At 35.7% G+C, this 20,051-nt stretch overlaps 1 long non-coding RNA gene across 3 annotated transcripts; it reads right to left on the reverse strand.

Moving 5' to 3' along the window:
• Nucleotides 1-10,945: 10,945 nt before the first annotated feature.
• Nucleotides 10,946-17,889, reverse strand: LOC110858932. 3 transcript variants are annotated; one of them, XR_004836892.1, is made up of 7 exons: nucleotides 17,473-17,889; nucleotides 17,243-17,389; nucleotides 16,599-16,667; nucleotides 16,327-16,527; nucleotides 16,130-16,248; nucleotides 15,977-16,056; nucleotides 10,946-15,709 (listed from the first exon to the last, which is right to left on the reverse strand). It is a non-coding gene; the product is annotated as an uncharacterized LOC110858932 (long non-coding RNA). The 3 variants fall into 3 exon arrangements; XR_004836893.1 differs by having other exon boundaries at nucleotides 10,946-13,252; nucleotides 15,593-15,709; nucleotides 16,327-16,667; nucleotides 17,473-17,885; XR_002548779.2 differs by having other exon boundaries at nucleotides 16,327-16,667.
• Between the last annotated feature and the right edge of the window lie 2,162 nt (nucleotides 17,890-20,051).

A 20,051-nucleotide genomic window follows, 5' to 3' on the forward strand; every position in this document is an offset into this window, starting at 1 on the left:
AATGAGTAAATTTGTCATTATTTTACAAATTAATCGAGTCAAAATTAGTTTGACGGAATGGCATAGAAATTTTTACGACAAACTGATCTCGTCAGATTTACCCCGTGACAAATTAAACCCATACTAGAAATATCATGTGTCCCAGAGTAAGTTGGAAGGAGCGACTTAATGTATACTGCGCAATTCGTGGAGATTGTTGTCCAGCTATTTTATGTTTTCGAGATGCAATTTCAAGGGCAACCAGCGGGTATCAAGCATCCTTTGTTAAAATGACAAAATTCAATAGAAATCAGGGTCAAAATGAAAGCCTCGAAAATCGAGTTTTTCACAACCACAAAATTGTCACTTGACGTGACCCGAAAAAGACATCGCAGTATTTCAAAACCGAGAGGTGTCCCAAAATGACAATCAACCTTTATATTTCGAAGTATTACGATGACAAAAGGTGAATTTCGAAAAATATTCTAGGCCACCTCGTGCCACAGGCACTCACCAAAATTTGAAAGTCATCAAACTATTCATCACCAATAACTCTTTCTTTAAATTCGTGCCGCCGCTTGGAAGCTGAAAATTATAAAAAGTTTGTTGCGCAACCTGAAAGTTCATAAATTGGGGATTATAGAAAAGAATAAACAAAGTTGGCCAAAGTACGTTAAAGACCAAAAAATCACCGTCCAAAAATTTTGCAAAAAATGTGTTGATAAATGTAATTGAAAATTATCATCAATAAACACGAGACCCACGTCGACCCCAATCTATGAAAGACTTCGGGAACCGCATTTTTTCACGCAGGCAGCCTTGCCAATATAGGTTATCAACGGAAGTTGTTCATGAAAACTAAATTCTTGTAAAATTCCTGGTTGGCCATCCCACGGTTAACATTGGGAAAGATACCCTTAAAACCGAAAACCCTCCAAATGCCCCTATTTGCGAGAAATTGAAAAGTTTTGGGCCTTGTTCATAAAAAGGTACTCTAACCTTCACTCTAAGGCGAATAGGTAGGAAGAATTCGAACGATAACGGCGAAAAATTAGAAAGTACATTTCGAAAACGAGTGAAAATCACTAATTCGAGGGTTGTTGCAGAAATTCGGATTGGAGGCGAAGAATGGAGTAAAAAAAATCCTCCGGGTCAAAAACTGGTTGGTACGATTCCCACCTACACCACCCAAAAGGTTTGACAAAAATCGTTTAATCAGGTCGAATTCTACAGGTCATAGGGCATCTTCCAACTTAATATGGGACACACCATAAGTCGCTATGCATGATTTTCCTTGTAATTTCCCTTAATCAGCACCATCATCACGTTAAAGGTTTCCACATTCATTATGTAAAATGTATTAAAATTTTGTTGATAACACAACTATGCATAAGCATTTTACCGGAAATAACGGTGATGATAATGAGCATTATATTGTATTTATTTTCATTGATAATTTATTTTCATTAATTTTCATAAATTTGTATTAATACAATTAGAACGTATTCAGTGTCATAATTATGTACATGTAATTATTGACAATGATGTCAAATTTTTGGTATAGAACACTTAACAAATAAATTGTCTTTTTAATAAAGTAAATTCGTTCTCAACTCTTAATTAACAAACAATACTAAATCCAGAGAACACTAACCTGATAAAGAGCAGTTTTCTTTGAATTTTGTATAGCTTGCTTAATTTAGAGTTGGGAGTGAATTAACTTTTCAAAAGAGAAACATTATTTTTAAGAGTGGATGAATTTACACATGCAATAAGCATGAAGTCCAAAGTAAAATTAGTATTACACACAATTAATTAGAATAGCGTATATTTGTATAGATTAAATTAATTAGGTCTTACAAAACAATTGTGCGTATACATATGTTGGGAAACTTTTACACGTGCTTCACGAGATACAAATGTCTAATATGCAAAATATGCACGTGAATTTTTTATAAATCTAATAAAATTAATTATTATTGATTGATTAATATTCAGGGATTAAAATTGAACCCTAATATAATCTACACGATATAGATAAATATAACGACGATATAAATCAATCGAGACGAAGAGTACACACCACCAATTAAGCCGAACCGATTATTGCACAAATCGACGAATACAAAAAAAAATAAAAAAAACTCGAGTTTATACATTTGATAGAAAATTAACACGTCAATGCGTTCTAAATAAATCAGTGAATTATTGAGAAAGATAATGCTGCTGTTTGAAATAATCCCACTCTTACAATCAACTAAACGGTCAGTCAGCAAAACGCGGTTAATTTGCAGAAATGCAAATAAAATTTAAAAATATTTGAAATTATTTAATATGTAAAAAACTACTGGAAGATATGGTTCATAGAGCCTAACCAACACTACGTTCATTGTTACTTTACTTTAAATATGAAAATTTCTTTTTGATGGGAGCCAACGGATATCATTTGATTCCTGCTCATAATAAATACTTTTTCATATCTTTTTCATTGAACACAATAAGCTAAATTATAAAAAATTATCACAAATTGAAAATAGTGATGAATTTTTTTCACCAAAACCACCGAACCTAGAAGAATTCTCATCTGTTGTAAGATGAGTCCTGTTTGCTGATGCTGCCTACCCCAATTCGATCCTAAATGTTAATAAAACCACTTCTGCCAAACTGCAATCTCAACTTGTCTACGAAAAGAAACATCTTTTTCTCGCATCATTTTCATCAATTGCAACGAGTTTAGCCACTAAAGTGGGGTCGACAAAGTTAACCCCCTTCGTGGTTCAGTTCATTCTATACCACGCACATGGATAATAATTATAAATATAAAGAACGTCCGGGAATGAATGGGAATGGTCTGAAAATGTGGTCATAAAATCACAATGAGTTATCGGAATTTTAAACTTTTTGCATATGTATAATACCAAATACGTACCTACATAATTTAATTAATAGCTAAGGCCGCCACACCCCCGTTGGCGACTAGTTCGATTTTCTTGCGAAGATTTTTCATTAAATTTTTTCCCGAAGTTTTTGCCACTTCCGAGGTGATTTTCTTCCATCGTCCTTTGAATTTTCGAAAGGTGTCAGGCACATCTTGAAGCCGGGAGTATACTGACTTAGAACGTGCCCAGAATTTTTCGATTGGGCGGAGTTGGGGTACATTAGGTGGGTTGATATCTTTTGGTACGAAATCAATATTTTTCTTTCTGAGGTACTCGGTCACTTTCTTTGCATAGTGACAAGTGGCGAGGTCAGGCCAAAACAAAACTTTATCATTTTTGTGAAACCTATTAATAAATGCTTCCAATCCAGCTTTGACACAATTTTTCAGATAAATATCTTGATTGATATTCCCTTCGAGAACTACCGGGTCTGATACATGTCCGTGACTGGAGATGCATTGCCAAATGCAATATTTCTTTGGAAATTTGTCTTTTTTTCGTACTTTTTCTTCATAAGCCACTTCAGAGGGATCCGAGCTATGAAAAAAATGACGCCCTGGAAGATTTGAAGGGTCAACCGGAACATACGTTTCGTCATCCAGGATCACTACTTTTCCACGCATTTTCTTCAACAATTTTTGACATCAATCCTTGATCCGACTTTCTTGTACGGGCTTGTAATTTGGTGCAGGTTTTTTGGTCCTTGCTTTGATTCCTAATTTATGGACCTTAATTTCCCCCAGGTAGCTTTTGGAAATTTTGACTTTCCTGGCAGCTACAGCTACTGACGTTGATGGCTTGGTTTTGAAAATTTTTTCAATTCTATTTTTCACTCGAGTGGTCGCTAGCTTCGCCGGACGACCAGCTGGCTTCTTGAATTGCACATTTTCGGAATCCTTGAACTTTTTTATGTAGGAATACACATTTGAACTTGGAATTCCTTCCTGCTTAAAAAAGTTCCAGGTCACCTTGGAGTCTCGGTTGGCTGTCGTGTTGTAGAACTCCATCACTCGTTTTGCTAACAGCTCCCTTTCAAACAAGCTTCTTCTACCCTTATCCATTTTTGAAATTTAAGAGTGATATACCAAATTGACCCTAATGAAGTGGGCTTTCAGAAATTTAAATTATTATAGTTCGCGGGTTTATTGATTTGTCAATATACTCGCTAGAGCGCGCATTCCCATTCATTCCCGGACGTTCTTTAATTTATATTTTAATAATACAACAATTAAAATATTGATTTGATCAAAAGCAAGGTTCTATAGGGAAAGCGTTCCAAGAAGTAATGTGATTGCAGATACATAATTATTCACAGTAACAAGTTGTTTAAGCTGATTGAGTATAATTGATTTGATAAAAACATTGGGATTATTATGTATGTATGTAGTAATTTATGAATATGGTGAGGTGAAGAAATTACCTTAGGCTCACCGAGGCTCTGATTGCGTAGAGAAATTTTTAAAAGACATGAAACCAGTAAATATCCTTTTGCTTATTATTGTGTTTATCAAAGATGAACTAATGATGATGGACTTTTGGCAGATTATAAATGCTTTGGGGGATTTTAGGAAATTTTAAGTTATTTTTTTGTAGCAATACCTTTGCCATTAACCAGGGAACCATCTCCGCCGAGTATGTCAGGATCCTTGGATCAGTTGTCCAACTCTAAAACTGGCAGGAATCAGCAAGCCTTCAGATAAGGACCAGGCTTGTAGATTTAGCTTGTAGACCAGGCTTGTAATTTAGGCCGATACATCGCGATGTATGGGCCAATTTCGCAAATTTTATATTCTTGCTGAATTTGAGCTTACTTTACCGCTATCAGTAGTTTTGCATGCAACTCTGCACACTAAAACCCAGGTACAGAGGTTAAATTCCTCAAATGCGAAGTGTGTGCGGTTTATGTTCCGGAAATAAAAATTTCCATGATTTGAACACATTCTTCTTAGCACTTAAGAATTATCTGCACTTATCCTAATACGGAGAGCCCTTTATCTCATTTCCTCCTTTCGGACAGACTTCCTAGAAGTAATTAATTGACTGTGTTTTTTTTCTCAGGCACTATGTAAGTCCCATCTGTAGTTTTTGAATTTCACATTAAATATTATCTTTCTCTATTTATCGCTTCCAACCAGCCCCATCCGTTACTACACTATATTACCGATGGCATGTTTCTGAACAAGATCCCTAACATTATTACGTACAGCTCATTTGCACTAGTTATTTTTATTTGCCATTTCGCAACTACCCCTTAATTTCCCAGACGTGAAAGATGGAAATACAAGTTGTTCAGCTGACGAAAACCTGTAGCCTTTAACAAATATTCATGAAATGCATGACTACATCCTACAAGTGAAGTTTAATGCAGAGGAATATACTTAAGAGATAAGGAGTACATGCATTTATTTCTAACCCTTTAATTAAAACAGTTCTTACAGGTCGTCATAACTATGTCATTGTTGTGGTGACCATGTACGCCTACTTTAGTATGTTAACGAGTTAGAATTACGATGTTTCCAAGAAGTTTCTCCGAGATGCGCAGGTTCAAAAGACTAAATAGGGGAACTTATTGTATATTCGACCTTGGACGAAGTACTAATTATTCCTATTGCTGCGCATAGATAGATAGTTGCAGGCTGTTGCAAGCCTCGATGCTCTTAGGTCCAAAAGAGGATTACGCAACGGACGCCATATTTTTTTTTTGTAATTCCAATTTTTTTATGTTGATGACCTTGATCCAGTGAACATAATTAGTCATTACAACACCCCTCTAAGTGACCTAGTTTGACCGGAAATTGAGGTCAAAGGTCAAAAACTCGTTTGTTGTTTAACCCCAGAAACCTTATATTTTTGGAAAGCTACTGACCTGACGACTTCAAAAAAAAAATTTTTTTGGTACGCGGTGAATTTTTTGACCTTTAATGGTGATTTGAAAATTTCCAAAAAAAGGCAATTTACCCCACAAACCATATATTTTTTGTAAAGCTTCTAGCCTCATGAGTTCCAACATAATTTGTTGCGGGGGTCTGCTGTTAATTTTTTTTACCTTTTAAGGTGTTTATTCCTTTGACGTTTAGGATGCGCAAATACATGAGTAATAAAGGGATTGGGTTGGTTGTGTAAGCCATTGTGTTGGGTTGGCTTGGTTTGATTTTTACAATGGAACCGGTATGATTTTTATGTGTTAGCCTCAATATTTTTAACCAACCCAAACAAGTTGTACTCAAACGTTTATGCATGTCACCCACTCACCAAATATTATTCATTCCACTACACTAAGGCCTAAATAAACATATGCCCACTATTTTATTCTTCAAGCGGATGTTCACACCAAAATCTAGGTTGCAAACTAAGTTATAACTAACCAATCAACCAGGGATTGACCTCAGTTATTCTTTTCTCCCGGTTGCTGCTCCACCCATAACTTTGTGTCAGGTAAATTTCCCAAGCTGTGTGTTATTGGAGTTCCTCATTATTTTGTTTTTAGTCTTTTCTTTGTTTATAACATATTTTTTGTGAATTTTTGTGTAGTGCACATTATTGCTGCCTTTGGAATTTGAGACACAAGCAAACAATCCAACCAACGCAATCGGGAAAGATAAATCATCCGTTGTGGAAATGAATTACAAGGTAAGAAAATTTCATTTGATTTTCCCGTATTACATTTCGTACATCCTTTTAGCCAATTACTAGATACGCACATTATTAAGTAGCTTCAGCTACTTTATGTGAAGACTTTGTCTGTCTGTCTGTCTGTCTGTCCGTCTGTCAGCAGGATAACGGGAGAACGGATAAAGATAATCGAAATCGGTTTTCGCCATCATACATAAGACCCCAGGGGGAGGATCCTATCAACTTTTGGGTGCAACCGGACCACACCCCCTGGCGCCAGGGGGTGTGGTCGGGGCAAAATGAGATTTTTAGTGCAATCGAATCTATGGATGAACTAGAGTGAAATTTTGTGTATCCCTTATGTGCCACACCCCCCGGGCGCCAGGGGGTGTGGTCGGGGCAAAATGAGATTTTTAGTGCAATTGATTCTATGGATGAACTGGAGTGAAATTTTGTGTATCCCTGATGTGCCACACCCCCCGGGCGTCAGGGGGTGTGGTCGGGGCTAAATTAGATTTTTACAAAAATTGAATCTATAGCTGAAATAGAGTGAAATTAAGTGTTCCCGAGTTGTACCACACCCCCTGTGCGCCAGGGGGTGTTGTTGGGGCAAAATGAGATTTTCAGTGAAATTAAAAAACATGGATGAAATACACTGAAATTAAGTGTTCCCCCGCTGTCGTAGGGGTGGAGTGAATCTGAAGCTACTTCCGTATGCGCGTTTGCGACGGTTTATTTTACTTACATTTTATTATCTTTGGTTTTTAAAAAGATTTCCATACCGTTAGTCCATGTTTCTTCAAATGCTGATGGAATGCACAAAACCAGTCCATTTCTGGTATTTTGCCTGAAGTGTAGTTACTATGTTAATCGAGCTAAATCCGATTTCTGGATGGGGTTGATGGATAGGGTCTCTAAAACGGGCGATGGTGAAAGTGTTTCGTATTTTCCCGACTATCATTGAAGTTATTCTTTGTTTACTGCAAACAGGTTTAACACAACCCGTTCGAGAATTGCTTGAAAGGTTACAGACTCTAATGACAACCCCGGACTACCTCACTGGGATGGCATTTTTATTGGATGTTTTCTCCACGATGGAAGAGTTTTCGCTTATATCTCAACAAAATGGTGTGCTTCTAATCGACATAGCTGATCTTAGATCCAACGTACTTCGAACCATTCAAGGGTTCATCAACCGACCTGGGATTTTCCTTCAAATAACTTTGGAATTTGATCGAATAAGTCTGGAGGAATTTGAGAACAGTGGTCGACAATATGGAACCGTGGATTTGTCACAGAATAGAGCATCCCCACATGAAACTAAAATCTCTGTCCTTCGACCTCTCTACATTAAGGCATTTGTTGAGGTTTGTATGATTTTTATTCACAACGTACTTAGATAAACTTTGTAAAACCAATTAGACTATAATTGTACTTTCAATTCTTGATACCTAGAGAATGGAGAAGTGCTTTCCGGCCCTTGAGACAGAACGATTCAGATTGTTTAGTCCTCGTAATTTCCTTATTCCTGGTGATGTTGCCCAACAACATAGGCATTTGACACAAGGGATTGGGTTGGCGTTATATCCTTACGGTTACGCACAAGATGAAGTGAAAGAAATTAGTAGTCAGCTTGGATGGATGACCTTGACAGGCCGAAATGAGCTAGGTAGAGAATGGAGTAACCTTGTTCATCACATCGTTGTGAAGCCAGAATTTATTAACTGGAGGAGAAAACGGCCAAGCGAGTTCTGGATGGACGTTATGAATGATGACAGCCTACCATGGAAAACCCACACTCGACGATTTATTATTTTGTGCTTGCTTGCTATTCCAGCATCTTCTGCTGAAATAGAAAGGTAGTTGATGCGAATTGGTTTTAATTAGAGCCACAAAAATTTGTATACTGTTTTGCAGATCCTTTTCGGATATAATTTTTAACCTAGGAGACTTCCCAACATCAATTGCGTCAGAGACCCTGAATCACCTCCTCCGAATTCGCCGTACGATGCCACAGGACGTGACATCATATAATTTTAGACACCATGTTCTGTCAAGAATGAGGGCTGCCGGGTAGACGACACAACTTGTGGTTATTATTCAAGCGAGAAATTAGAATTTGTAGAAGGAGACGAGGAAAGCCAGGTGTTTGTAGAAGGGGAGATTTTTGATCATGAGATTGTGGAGGCAATGATAGTTAATGATGTTGATAATGATGCCCCAAACAACATGGATATATAAGAATGTTTTAGAATGCCACGGTTTTTCGTCTAATATGAATATTTTATTTTCGTCGAACATTTTCAAAAAATTTTGATTTTTAGCCATTACAAAAGCATTTGTAATAAGTTAAAAAAAATCCTACAATTATAATAAATAATGACACCCATACTGCTTTTGTACCCATTTTTGTTCTAAGTTTGTTCCAGGTTTGAAGACTGAGGCAGTGTCGGACGTGTTAGAAAGCTCAAGCAAAAAATATATGGTTTGTGGGGTAAATTGCCTTTTTTTGGAAATTTTCAAATCACCATTAAAGGTCAAAAAATTCACCGCGTACCAAAAAAATTTTTTTTTGAAGTCGTCAGGTCAGTAGCTTTCCAAAAATATAAGGTTTCTGGGGTTAAACAGCAAACGAGCTTTTGACCTTTGACCTCAATTTCCGGTCAAACTAGGTCACTTAGAGAGGTGTTGTAATGACTAGTTATGTTCACTGGATCAAGGTCATCAACATAAAAAAAATTGAAATTACAAAAAAAATATGACGTCCGTTGCGTAATCCCCTTTTGGACCTAAGAGCATCGAGGCTTGCAACAGCCTGGATAGTTGCCTTCCGCGTTATCTTAGTATTTCCCTGAACTGTAAACTTACAATTAGTTACAACGCGGGAAGGACGCTCGAGCCGAGATTTTCAGGACATTGGACAATTTAATAGTGCTAATTGTTATGACGTAAACAGCATCAAATGTAGTGGTATCCGAAGTAATATTCACTGCAGATATAAAGAAGAAACAGATGAGAAGAATTATGCGTGATGGCAAGAAGAATCCCGCAGTTTACCTATTTCTCCAACCCAAGTTTAAGCTTATTCAGAAAAATTGGTTTGATAAAAACATTGTTATTCATACGTAGTAATTGATGAATATGTATGGTGAGGTGAACAAATAGTATTAGGCTTACCGTGGCTCTGATTGCGTGGACAAATTTTTGGAGTAAATGAAACCACTAAAATATTCCTTTTCTTTATAATTTTGTTCATCAAGATGAACTTTTGGTAGATTATAAAGACTTCCAGAATTGGGGGACTTTAGTAAATTTGAACAGAGTTATTTCTGTGTGACAATACCTTTGCCATTAACCAGGGCACCATCAACGCCGAGTATATCAGGATACTTGGATCAGTTTCCCAACTCCAAAATTGGCAAGAATACGCAAACCTTCAAATACGGACTGGGCTTGTAATTTCGGCCGATGTATGGGTCGCAAATTTTTCTTTCTTCCTGAATTTGAGCTCACTTTATCGCTATCAGTAGTTTTGCATTCAAATCTGCCCAATAAAAACCCAGCCACAGAGGTTAAATTCCTCAAATTCGAAGTGTGTGCGGTTTACGATCCGGAAATAAAAATTTCCATGATTTGAACAAATTCTTCTTCACGCTTAAGAATTGCTTGTTACCTAAGTATCGTAAAACAGATTGGCCTCTGTCTCATTTCCTCCTTTCGGACAGACTTCCTAAGTAATTAATTAACAGATTTTTGTACGTAAACTAATTAACCTTCTATTTTTCAAACGAGCATATATTCCGTGCCTATTTTCCTATATGTTCTTTTCCGAGTATGGTCCTCAGATTACAGTACGAATTTGCTAGCGATTGCCTTATTACTTTCTCAAGTTTTAACTCCGTGCAATAGAAATGTTTATTTTGAATTTCCTTCATATTTTGTCTGGGTTTTTTTGTCAAGGAGACACTAGGTCAGTTTCAACTGCACTTTTTGAATTTTGCATTACACATGTTTACCTTATACATGCCTGTTTATATGGACCTTCCAACCTGTCACAATGAACCGACCCATTACTAAATACACTGTATTACTGATGGAGTATTCCTAAATAAAACGTTGCAACGTTGTTACGTATACCTCATTGGCACCAATGATTTTCACCATTTTGTTACCCAGCGTTCATTACCGAGACGTAAAATAAGGTGGATCAAGACATACATTTAGGATCTCGTTTCGAACGAAAATAATTATTTTGACATGATCCGTTACCTTTGGGTCAAAGGTCAAATTTATTTTTCGATGTGCTAAAAAAAGATTTCCAACCATAATGTTCCTGTAAATAAAAGGAAAAAGACAGCGTTGGCTAAGAACCGAGCTCGAAATAGAATAAAATCCTGCGTGTAAATACTAATAAATAATATGGTATTGTGCATTTATTTTTAAATAAACCATCAATTTTTCCAAACACAAACAAAAATTTGTTGTGCCTATTTTAGTACACGTTTGCTTTAAAAACTATAAATATCATCTTCTCGGATTATATTTTCATACTTCACAAATCCATTTTGTAACAAGACTGATTTACAATATCTTCCACAATCTTCCACAACAATCCTGAAATATTTTTGTCCTCGTACCACGCTAATGATTTTCAAGTTTTCAATACTTTTTTTAGGTGATTTTTTTTGACAATACCTTTGTCATTGTTGTGACAACCATGTATTGTAACTTCTGAAAATTAGCGAGTTTCGAAAAAGTGTCTTTCGTAATGCCCCCGGTTTGCAAGACTAGGGGAACTAATAGGCAATCTCATTTGGAACTGATTGTCGCAATTGAGCAGCATTTGTTTCCCGAACATTCCTCAAAATAATTCCAAATAAAAGGTCTATCTTGTTGAATATTGGCGTTTAAAATTATCATAAAAACAAGGTTAGCCTAGCAGTTCGAGATGAATTTGTGTTAAGTTTATAATGATTCTGATGTGAAATAAGTTCCTTGTTGTGAACCAGAATTAAAAAGAAATAGACAAAAGGTTGAGTTGAGCCATGTATAATGTAGGCTGTAATGAGTTATATTTTTTCAATTTTAGTAATCCAAAATAAGGATGTAGGAAAAAATATTAAGCTCAAGAATGTCACAAGTTTTAAACTATTACTTAATTTTCTACCAAATATTATTGATATTATTACAATAATTTAATTATACTCACAATGGTGGTCTCCAAGCGTATGCTCGTAGATTTGGACGAAACTAGCGTCAATCGATCACAAATGTATGAAATTAAGTATGAAATTTGCAAATGGAACTATCTCCCAATGGGTAGGTTTGTCGAAGATATTTGCATCCAACGCGGGAAAAATGCCCAGCAAATTTGGAAAATACAAAATTTGCCAGCCTTAGGGCGCGTTTTCCTCTCTTCTAAATGCAAATATCTTGGCAAACCATGCGCATTGGTAGCTAGTTTCATTTGCAAATTTCATACTAATTATATTTGTGATCGATTGACACTAGTTTCGTCCAAATCTACGAGCATACGCTGGGAGACCTCCATTGTGAGTACAAATTAGATCAATTAATTAGAGGAAAGAGAGTAAATACTTAAAAGACAAACTTTGCACAGATTTTAATCGAGAACATAATGATTACTATTATTAAAAAATTTAGGGAAGAGAACACATTTTGCTATCACATTCATATCAAACAAACGGAACTTTATCCTTTCAAGAGCAAATATCTAAACGTATTTAAATGTGCAATTTGCAATGTGGCATGCTCAAAGCCACAATACGGAAAAAGTTTCGAGCTCAATATGTAGCCAGTAAAATTAAAACTAAATGTCATCATAATGATGCAAAAAAATTAGTTAAATATCCACAACTGTTTGGAAAAGAGGCTCAATGTATCTATTACACTCTCCAAAACTATCGCTCCAGCAAAAATATTTAAATTTAATAAATATGTATACAAGTTTAACTAATATTACTGCCATTATCCAATTAGATTCAACCCATTACATTCGTGTTGGACCTTCCAAACTTACAGAACTTCCCGTGTGATATGTGTATCTCCGTTCTTTATTACGGAAAGGTTTACTTTTAAGTAAAACTTTAATTGACATCGTCTCCGCATATCAAACCATACATTTGTCGCCCATGGTTTAAATCTCATTTAGAAATTATTCGCCATTATAAGACATTGGAATGGCTCTCTGGTTGACGTACAACTTCCAAAATTAATTTCCATGATTTTAATTTTTTAATAAAATATTGTCATTGTCAACATTTGAATGTTTGATCAAATGTTTGATCAAATAATAGAAAACAACTTTAACCTACGTAGGAAATACTTTCGTTGTCTGCCCCATCGGCACTTTCTGGTAATCCAAGAGAACCCTAACACACGATCAATTAGAAGCAAGGGGGTTACTCTTCCTCACACTGAGGGATAATTTATAATTCTAAACTACAGAGGTTGAGTTATGAGGTATTAAGCCAAGTGTGGGGGGATGTAACAAGTTGTGGTGGGGGCAGTAAAATATTGTCCAGGGACGAAGTGGATACTGCAGACATGCAGCTGCCCAGGGACTTTAAGTGGGCATTGTGAGACACCGGTGCTTATTCTCATCAAGGGTAGCGACAATTACATAGTGTCGGAAATTAATGATTGTGTTGAGGCGAAACAGACTTGAACTATAGTGTCCCCAGTTTTCACTCCTTAATTACCTGCAAGTTAAAGGAAATATGTCACACATCTGTCATCACCGTCCTGTGGAGGAAAATGCTCGTCGGTTTTACAAAATTCTAGTAAGTCAACCTCCAAATTACGGACAGAGTGAAATTAACTTTGTTGAAGATAAGCTCCAGTTCTTTTTGGATATTCTAAAATTAATGTGGTTCGACGAGAAACCAGTGGTTTGCAGAGTGCTTACTTTGTTGCCAGCTACATATATGTGGCAATTACGTCACTACGCATTAGGGCATCCACAGTTTAGTGATTAATTTTGCTACCTTTTCAGAGCAATTAAAATTAATGACCAGTTTCCACTCGTTAAAAGTGACTTTAACTTTTTCACGTGATAATTGGTATACTATCAATCTCGATGACCAGTGACTGAAGCAAAGGATACACATTTGTGCAGTGCGTTTCAAGAAAAAGCAAAACGGTGGCAATGAATCCTGACGAGAATGAATCCGCCAACAATTTAGAAATTTACAACCGAGGGATGATGAAATGATAGAAAATTTCTTGAGAAGGGCAGCATTATCTTTTCACGGCAGCAAAAGTTATGATCCTTTAAGTTGCATCACAGAGGAGGAAGCACCCCGGGCATAGACTTTCAGGACATTAGACAATATGCTACTCATTGTTAGGACCTCAACAGAATTAAATGTAGTGGTATCCAAAGTGATATTCATATATGGTGCAGACCTACCGCATACCCCAGGTTAGTTTGCATAACTGCTTATTTTTCAGAAATAGGGTAACCTTAATGTCGATGCTATACACGACCGAATAATTTGAGATACCCAGACCCCGACCCTCCCGACCCGATATGTTAGTAAGCCCGTAAACCGAACGATTTGGGAGAATACGAGAGCCCTCAACATCGATAAAGCTCGGACTTTTCGTCGAGAAGACCGAAATGGTCCTTGTTTTTGAGTGTTTAGAATTTGGACATTTCGCTCGCAATTGTCCCATTTTCCGTGAACGATTGAATCGCGCTGATCTTGCTCTTGCTGCGCGAGTTCCAGAAAACTGAACGAGCTTGCAGTCGATAACTAGGCGATCGTAAGCGAATGTCACCTAAGTAGCCTCGGCTAATACATATAATCTGTTTAGTTCAACTCCTACTCTTGTGTATGTAGACCTTCTAATTGAAAAGGATATATTCACTGGTAAACCAGGCCCAGTAACCTAACCTAACTTGAATTTTCTTGAAGTCAGTCTCTATTTTGTTTGAAATAAATCTACATTTCCTTTGTCGTTTTCCTCCAAATTTCACTAACGTGATTCAGTTATTATTCATACTCCGAATTCTCATAAGTCCGGCTACAATGCAACATATGAGCAACATCTTAAGTTGGACAGTTCTTAGATTTAAATTAATTGGACAGTTTTTAATTTTTAATCGTTTAGATTTCCTTCTTCCAGATAATAGGTTACCTATTTATCTGTTTAATCTGCACATGAAATCATATCCATGATTTTATCATTCCCTTGACCTTATTCAACGCATTAAGCTTACGGGTCACTCATTTATGTATGTATAAGTAAATGTTTTGTACATGTCATGTCATGTATGTCTCATGTAAAGTATCCAACCTTTATACCAATAGTTGACTTAATAAGTTCATTAAGGGTTCTTGGCAACATTTCACTTATATTTTAAATATATTTATGTTAATTATTGTAGATAATTAGATGTGCAGAAGTCTTAAACCTAAGCGAACTACTAGAAACCGTTGCAAGTCGAATTATTTCAATTTCTAATTTTAAGCTACAATATTTTGAGGTGTCTTAACAGATTTGAAGTCTAGTTTTAAATACATATGCCTTTGCGTACCGTTTTGTTACAAATTATTATTAATTTTGTTCTGCCAAATTCAACAATTTCAACAATTATGCAATAAGTCGTGGGAACATATAGAATTTTAGGATCATGATCCAATTATTGGACGTATGTTAAGAAGCGGAATCTTCATTTGTGAAGAATATCGCTCATGGCATTTTTTTTACCACACACTTAAAAAGAATGTTACCCTTTCGAGAAATAAATGCACTCTGAAGTTAAAATAGGCATCTCAAGAGTAACTTGACGCTTGATTAAGCCAGCGTAACGTTAGATTTAGTATAGTTTTCTACATAAATATAAAATTCTGCGTGAATTTACTTATCCAGATAGCAACATTGTTTTTAATAGTGTGTCGAACATTGAGTAGGGTTAGCTATGGTATAATATGTAGTCCATAATTCTACGAATATTTGGGCCTAATGGCTGCATTTACATGTGCATGGGCACACATTATTGCGAAGGATTATTATTGGAAAATATGTAGCTTAACTAATTAACAGGAACAAGATCACGCTTTTCGTCGTATCCATTTTTGACAGTTTTGACAGGATTGTATTTCTGGGGATGCCTCTCAGAAATGTCCTGGGTGATAATTTGGGTAGGATTTCTAGAATGCAAATTTTTTATTAATTATGTACTAATTAGTTAAATATACTAAACCATATTTCATAAAATGACGAAAGAAATCTGGACAAATATAAATTTGTAAAATTTAAAAGGTTGAGAAACGCATTTGTCCACTGGTTTGACACATTTTAGACCACATAAATGTTTAAAAAGTTATAAACAATTGTTGTGTCATCTTTTGTCTTTTCAGCTTGTATAGATTTAGGCAATTTTGTTTAGAGTTTAAATATATGCATAAGTAGCTTACGAAAATTTGCTGAGCTTCGTGGATGGGCTGAATTCGAGTGAAAATATGCATCCGAGAAAGATAATCCATGCCATGCAGACCTGGAAATATGCAGAAACGACGAAAATGATACAAATCTGAAGGTTATGGTTAAGTTAATTTTTAATTGCATACATATAACTTTTAATTGGTTCTTAAGTTGATCTATATGAAAGTTGGGATAGGCGTCCTTCTCCGGTGTTTAATTTCTGCACGTGTAAACCATGTACATATGTGTGTAGATTTTGGTATCCCTAAAAATATGCAAACACAAGTTTTAAAAAATCCCTGGTTAATTTATGTATGTTTTAGCACTAAAAAAATCTATATACCTGTTTCAATATCAGCAATGTATGCAAATGCATTAGGAAAACGTTGGCAATTTCCACTGGTAACAATTATATAAGACGCAATATTAAACCACCACAACAACAATATGTCTTTACAAAAACGAAAGCTGAAGTTTTCGTATGTCAAATTTTAGCGAAATTAATCCTCACTTGTCGCCTTGTATCTAAAATCGGCAATATTTACTGCAACGAAATCAATAATGGGATCACATTTTTAAAACTTCGTATAATTTATAGTCTTAAAAAACAACAACCTGTTGGCAATTATCTGTATGAATGAATGAAACGTGTACCAAGGTAATCCTGCTCAATGGGGGTACAGTCTACAGAAAAATATTTCGTCCAATTAATAAAATCCTTATCAAGCGAGACGGTACACAAAGGATGTGCAAAATTTTGAGAAAATTTATACTTCAATACGTGAGGCATATTTTATGTGAGCTATTTATGGTGGGATTGATATGATTTTTTGCAGACGTGAATAAATTCTCTATGCACGACCACTCAGACTTGTTAATGCCGTCTTTGCAGTGTATAGCGGATTAATTTTCACCCTTCAAGGTGAGCGAGTGCTTCATTCAGTAAAATTTTGTAGGAATACGCTTCTCGATATTAAGATATGTACATATGAAGCTATTAATGTGCATTAAAAAAATCCGTTAATCACATTAAAGAGGGTTGATAAAATTCGTCCCGAATTCTCCTGCACTCTTAGAAAAAATTTTACTTTTTTGAAAAGTAAGTGCACTTTTTACTCCATATGAAGTAAGATTTACTCTGTATCAAGTAAGCGTTACTCTGGATTTAGTAAATTTTGCTTCATATGGAGTAAAAAGTGCACTTACTTTTCAAAAAAGTAAAATTATTTCTAAGAGTGTGTCGGTATTTTAAAACTTACCATGTTTGAACACGTGTCATCTCAAAAACGGTGCAAACTTGCAAGGCAATTTTTTATTGCAATCAGAGATCAGGCAATTAGAGATGAAATGATAATTAGCCTTCGGTAATTTCTTTTATTCATGCCCGTCACCCTTTACTCTTGACTCTGTGCAAATGTCGGTAAATTTGTGTCGAGACCAATAAAATCAGCAATTATCATATGCATAACTCACTACCTCAGACACTTACCGGTAAACGAACATATGTAAGTATGGATGTAAAAATCACCGGCATCCGAAAAAAGAGATAGGGTAAGTTACAGGTTAAATATCTGCTTGGCAGCTCCAATCCGAAGAAAAGTGAGATGCGAGGAAACCTTTGACCTGAAAAGAGCTTTTTTGCTTAAGATTCAGCAAATGTAACGAAATAGGTACTTAACTGATCGAGTGCACATTTTAGATAAGTAGATATATATACATATACAATGAGAGTGTTTTTACGGCTTCCAACGATGGGCAAGTTTGATAGCTGAAAATACGCGAAAAGTTGTGAACACAAAGAATCTGAAATAATGTACGGGGGGTCCGTGCATGGTCCGTTTTCGCGATACCGTATCGCGAAAACGGACCATGCTCGTATCGCCGATACGAGCCAGAACGTGCGAATTTTTTGCAAATATTGAGTTTAGTCTTAAACTCTTTTTAATGTTACTAGAAATAATTTCAAATGCTATTTTGGACCAGAATTTCGCACACATTTGATTTCTCACACAAATTTTCTAATGTGTTGAATTTTTGCAAAATAATTGCAATTTGTTCATTAGTTTTCAACGAACGAATTACGGACTTTTGGTATGCAATTTGGGCGACCTATTAGTTTTAAGGATAGGGTGAATGCGCAGGGAAAAATTCGTTACGTACATATGTGTGTATTCCGAATTTTGTCAACAACGAGAAAGTTTACTAATTACGCGTCGACTTCTTTCACTAGCGGTAAAATGATTGACAGCACATTGACACAATAAGAATAATTGGCACAATAATTTATTTTTCAGTACCCATGTGTAATGATATGATTAAGTATGAATTTACACATACATGCAATTACTTACACATACTGCAAATTTATCTTTAAAACATTAATGAATTTTACAAAGTTCCCACATTCTGCTTGAATTGCCACAATATTGAGGACATCAAAAGTAATTTTTTACCTTGTTAAGTTGAATGAATCCATGGAAATATGTTTAATTCAAGTAATTTCTACATATGTAGGTATGTTTAAATATAATTAATTTCTTAACTGGGTTTACTAAATCTAATTATGTTTGACTGAAGGATGTACATAACATTTGTGTTTGCATGTTCAGTAAATGAGCCGGACAACGACTCGTGCTTCATTTACGAGGTTTCACGTCAAATTTTGTATGTTCCCATAAACTTTACACACAAACTTGTTGATAAATAGGTAGGATTGAAAATATTAATACCAGGGCAGTAATACAACGGCCATACGTGGGCGGCCGACTATTATGAATGAAATGGTTCAATACACGGGAACTTAGCGACTATGTATACTGACTAAAGTCCCCATTTGACGTCAGATTATGCATGAAACTTAAACTATCTATCCGGTTTCATTCCTGGATACATGTTTAAACCTATTTAATTGTGTAATATGATGAGACAGCGCTGCTTCTAGGATGAAATATTGATCGTCCTTCAAGGCAAGATTATAGTCGCATTATTAGTCTCCAATTAAATGTTCGAAACTTATACCATGTTTCGAATATGTATATATTTGCTAGTACATTAACGCTACTGTACAGGTGAATTTCATCGGAATTAAAAAACTGATTGAAGTATGTATGAAGGACTCGAGACTCTTATTCGTCTTTTTAGTTAAAAACAAGGATATTTAACCCCATGGGGAATGAATTGAGCAAGGCGTCTCGCAATGCGACTTGTACAATGGTTCGGGTATGCAAGTTTATGGTTGAGCCACATTCGGATCCTAATTCCGGCACAATTGTTGCAAATTTTACTCGATATGTGTTGATATGGTACTAATTGGTTAGGTATTGATGCACTGCTTTCAACAAACTCCCAGATATATTTGAGCGCCAATTTTCGTGAAGAATAAGATAAATACGCAAGAGATAGGGCGTGAAAATTGACGAATAAGAGGCTGTTTGACTGATTAAGAAATGCATGTACCGTTATGAAGTCTAAATATGCCGAACTCGTTTAGAGATGGCTGGACAAAATGTCGTAGTTCTCTATCTGTCACGTAGCACGTAGACAATTCTTGTAAATATACAGATTTAATATTTTCTTGATAAATCTATGAAGTAATCCCAACCCTGGCAAACATTACCAATGCCAGATAGGATGGCAGGAAGTTTCTTATCTAAGAGGACCACGTCGCGTGGAAGGAAGGGATGGTAGACCAGGTAAAGACCTGACTAACAATGAGGAGGTGTAAGGTGGTTATCGCCGATAACCACTGGACTAATTTCAAATTGTCCAGGACCAGAAATAAGTGGACCCGTATTTTTTCGTTTTATTGAATGGGCGTGTTTTTGCCATTGGCGGAATTTTCAAAAAAAATTTCAGCCAAAATCAGGATTTTTAAAAATGCTGTAACTTTTCGAATTTTGACCCGATTTCAAATATTAAACCCAATTTGTGTTCAGAATTACATCCCTGAAAATATAAAAATTCATTTTTAAAATGTTAAAAAAGTTGATATTTTCATGCCATTTCTGAATTTGTAGAAACCCAAAAAACGTTAATTTTATCAAATTAAAAGTTTTTAAAAAATGAATT

This window comes from Folsomia candida, unplaced genomic scaffold (genome assembly GCF_002217175.1).
Source record: "Folsomia candida strain VU population unplaced genomic scaffold, ASM221717v1 Fcan01_Sc023, whole genome shotgun sequence".
NCBI lineage: Eukaryota > Metazoa > Arthropoda > Collembola > Entomobryomorpha > Isotomidae > Folsomia > Folsomia candida.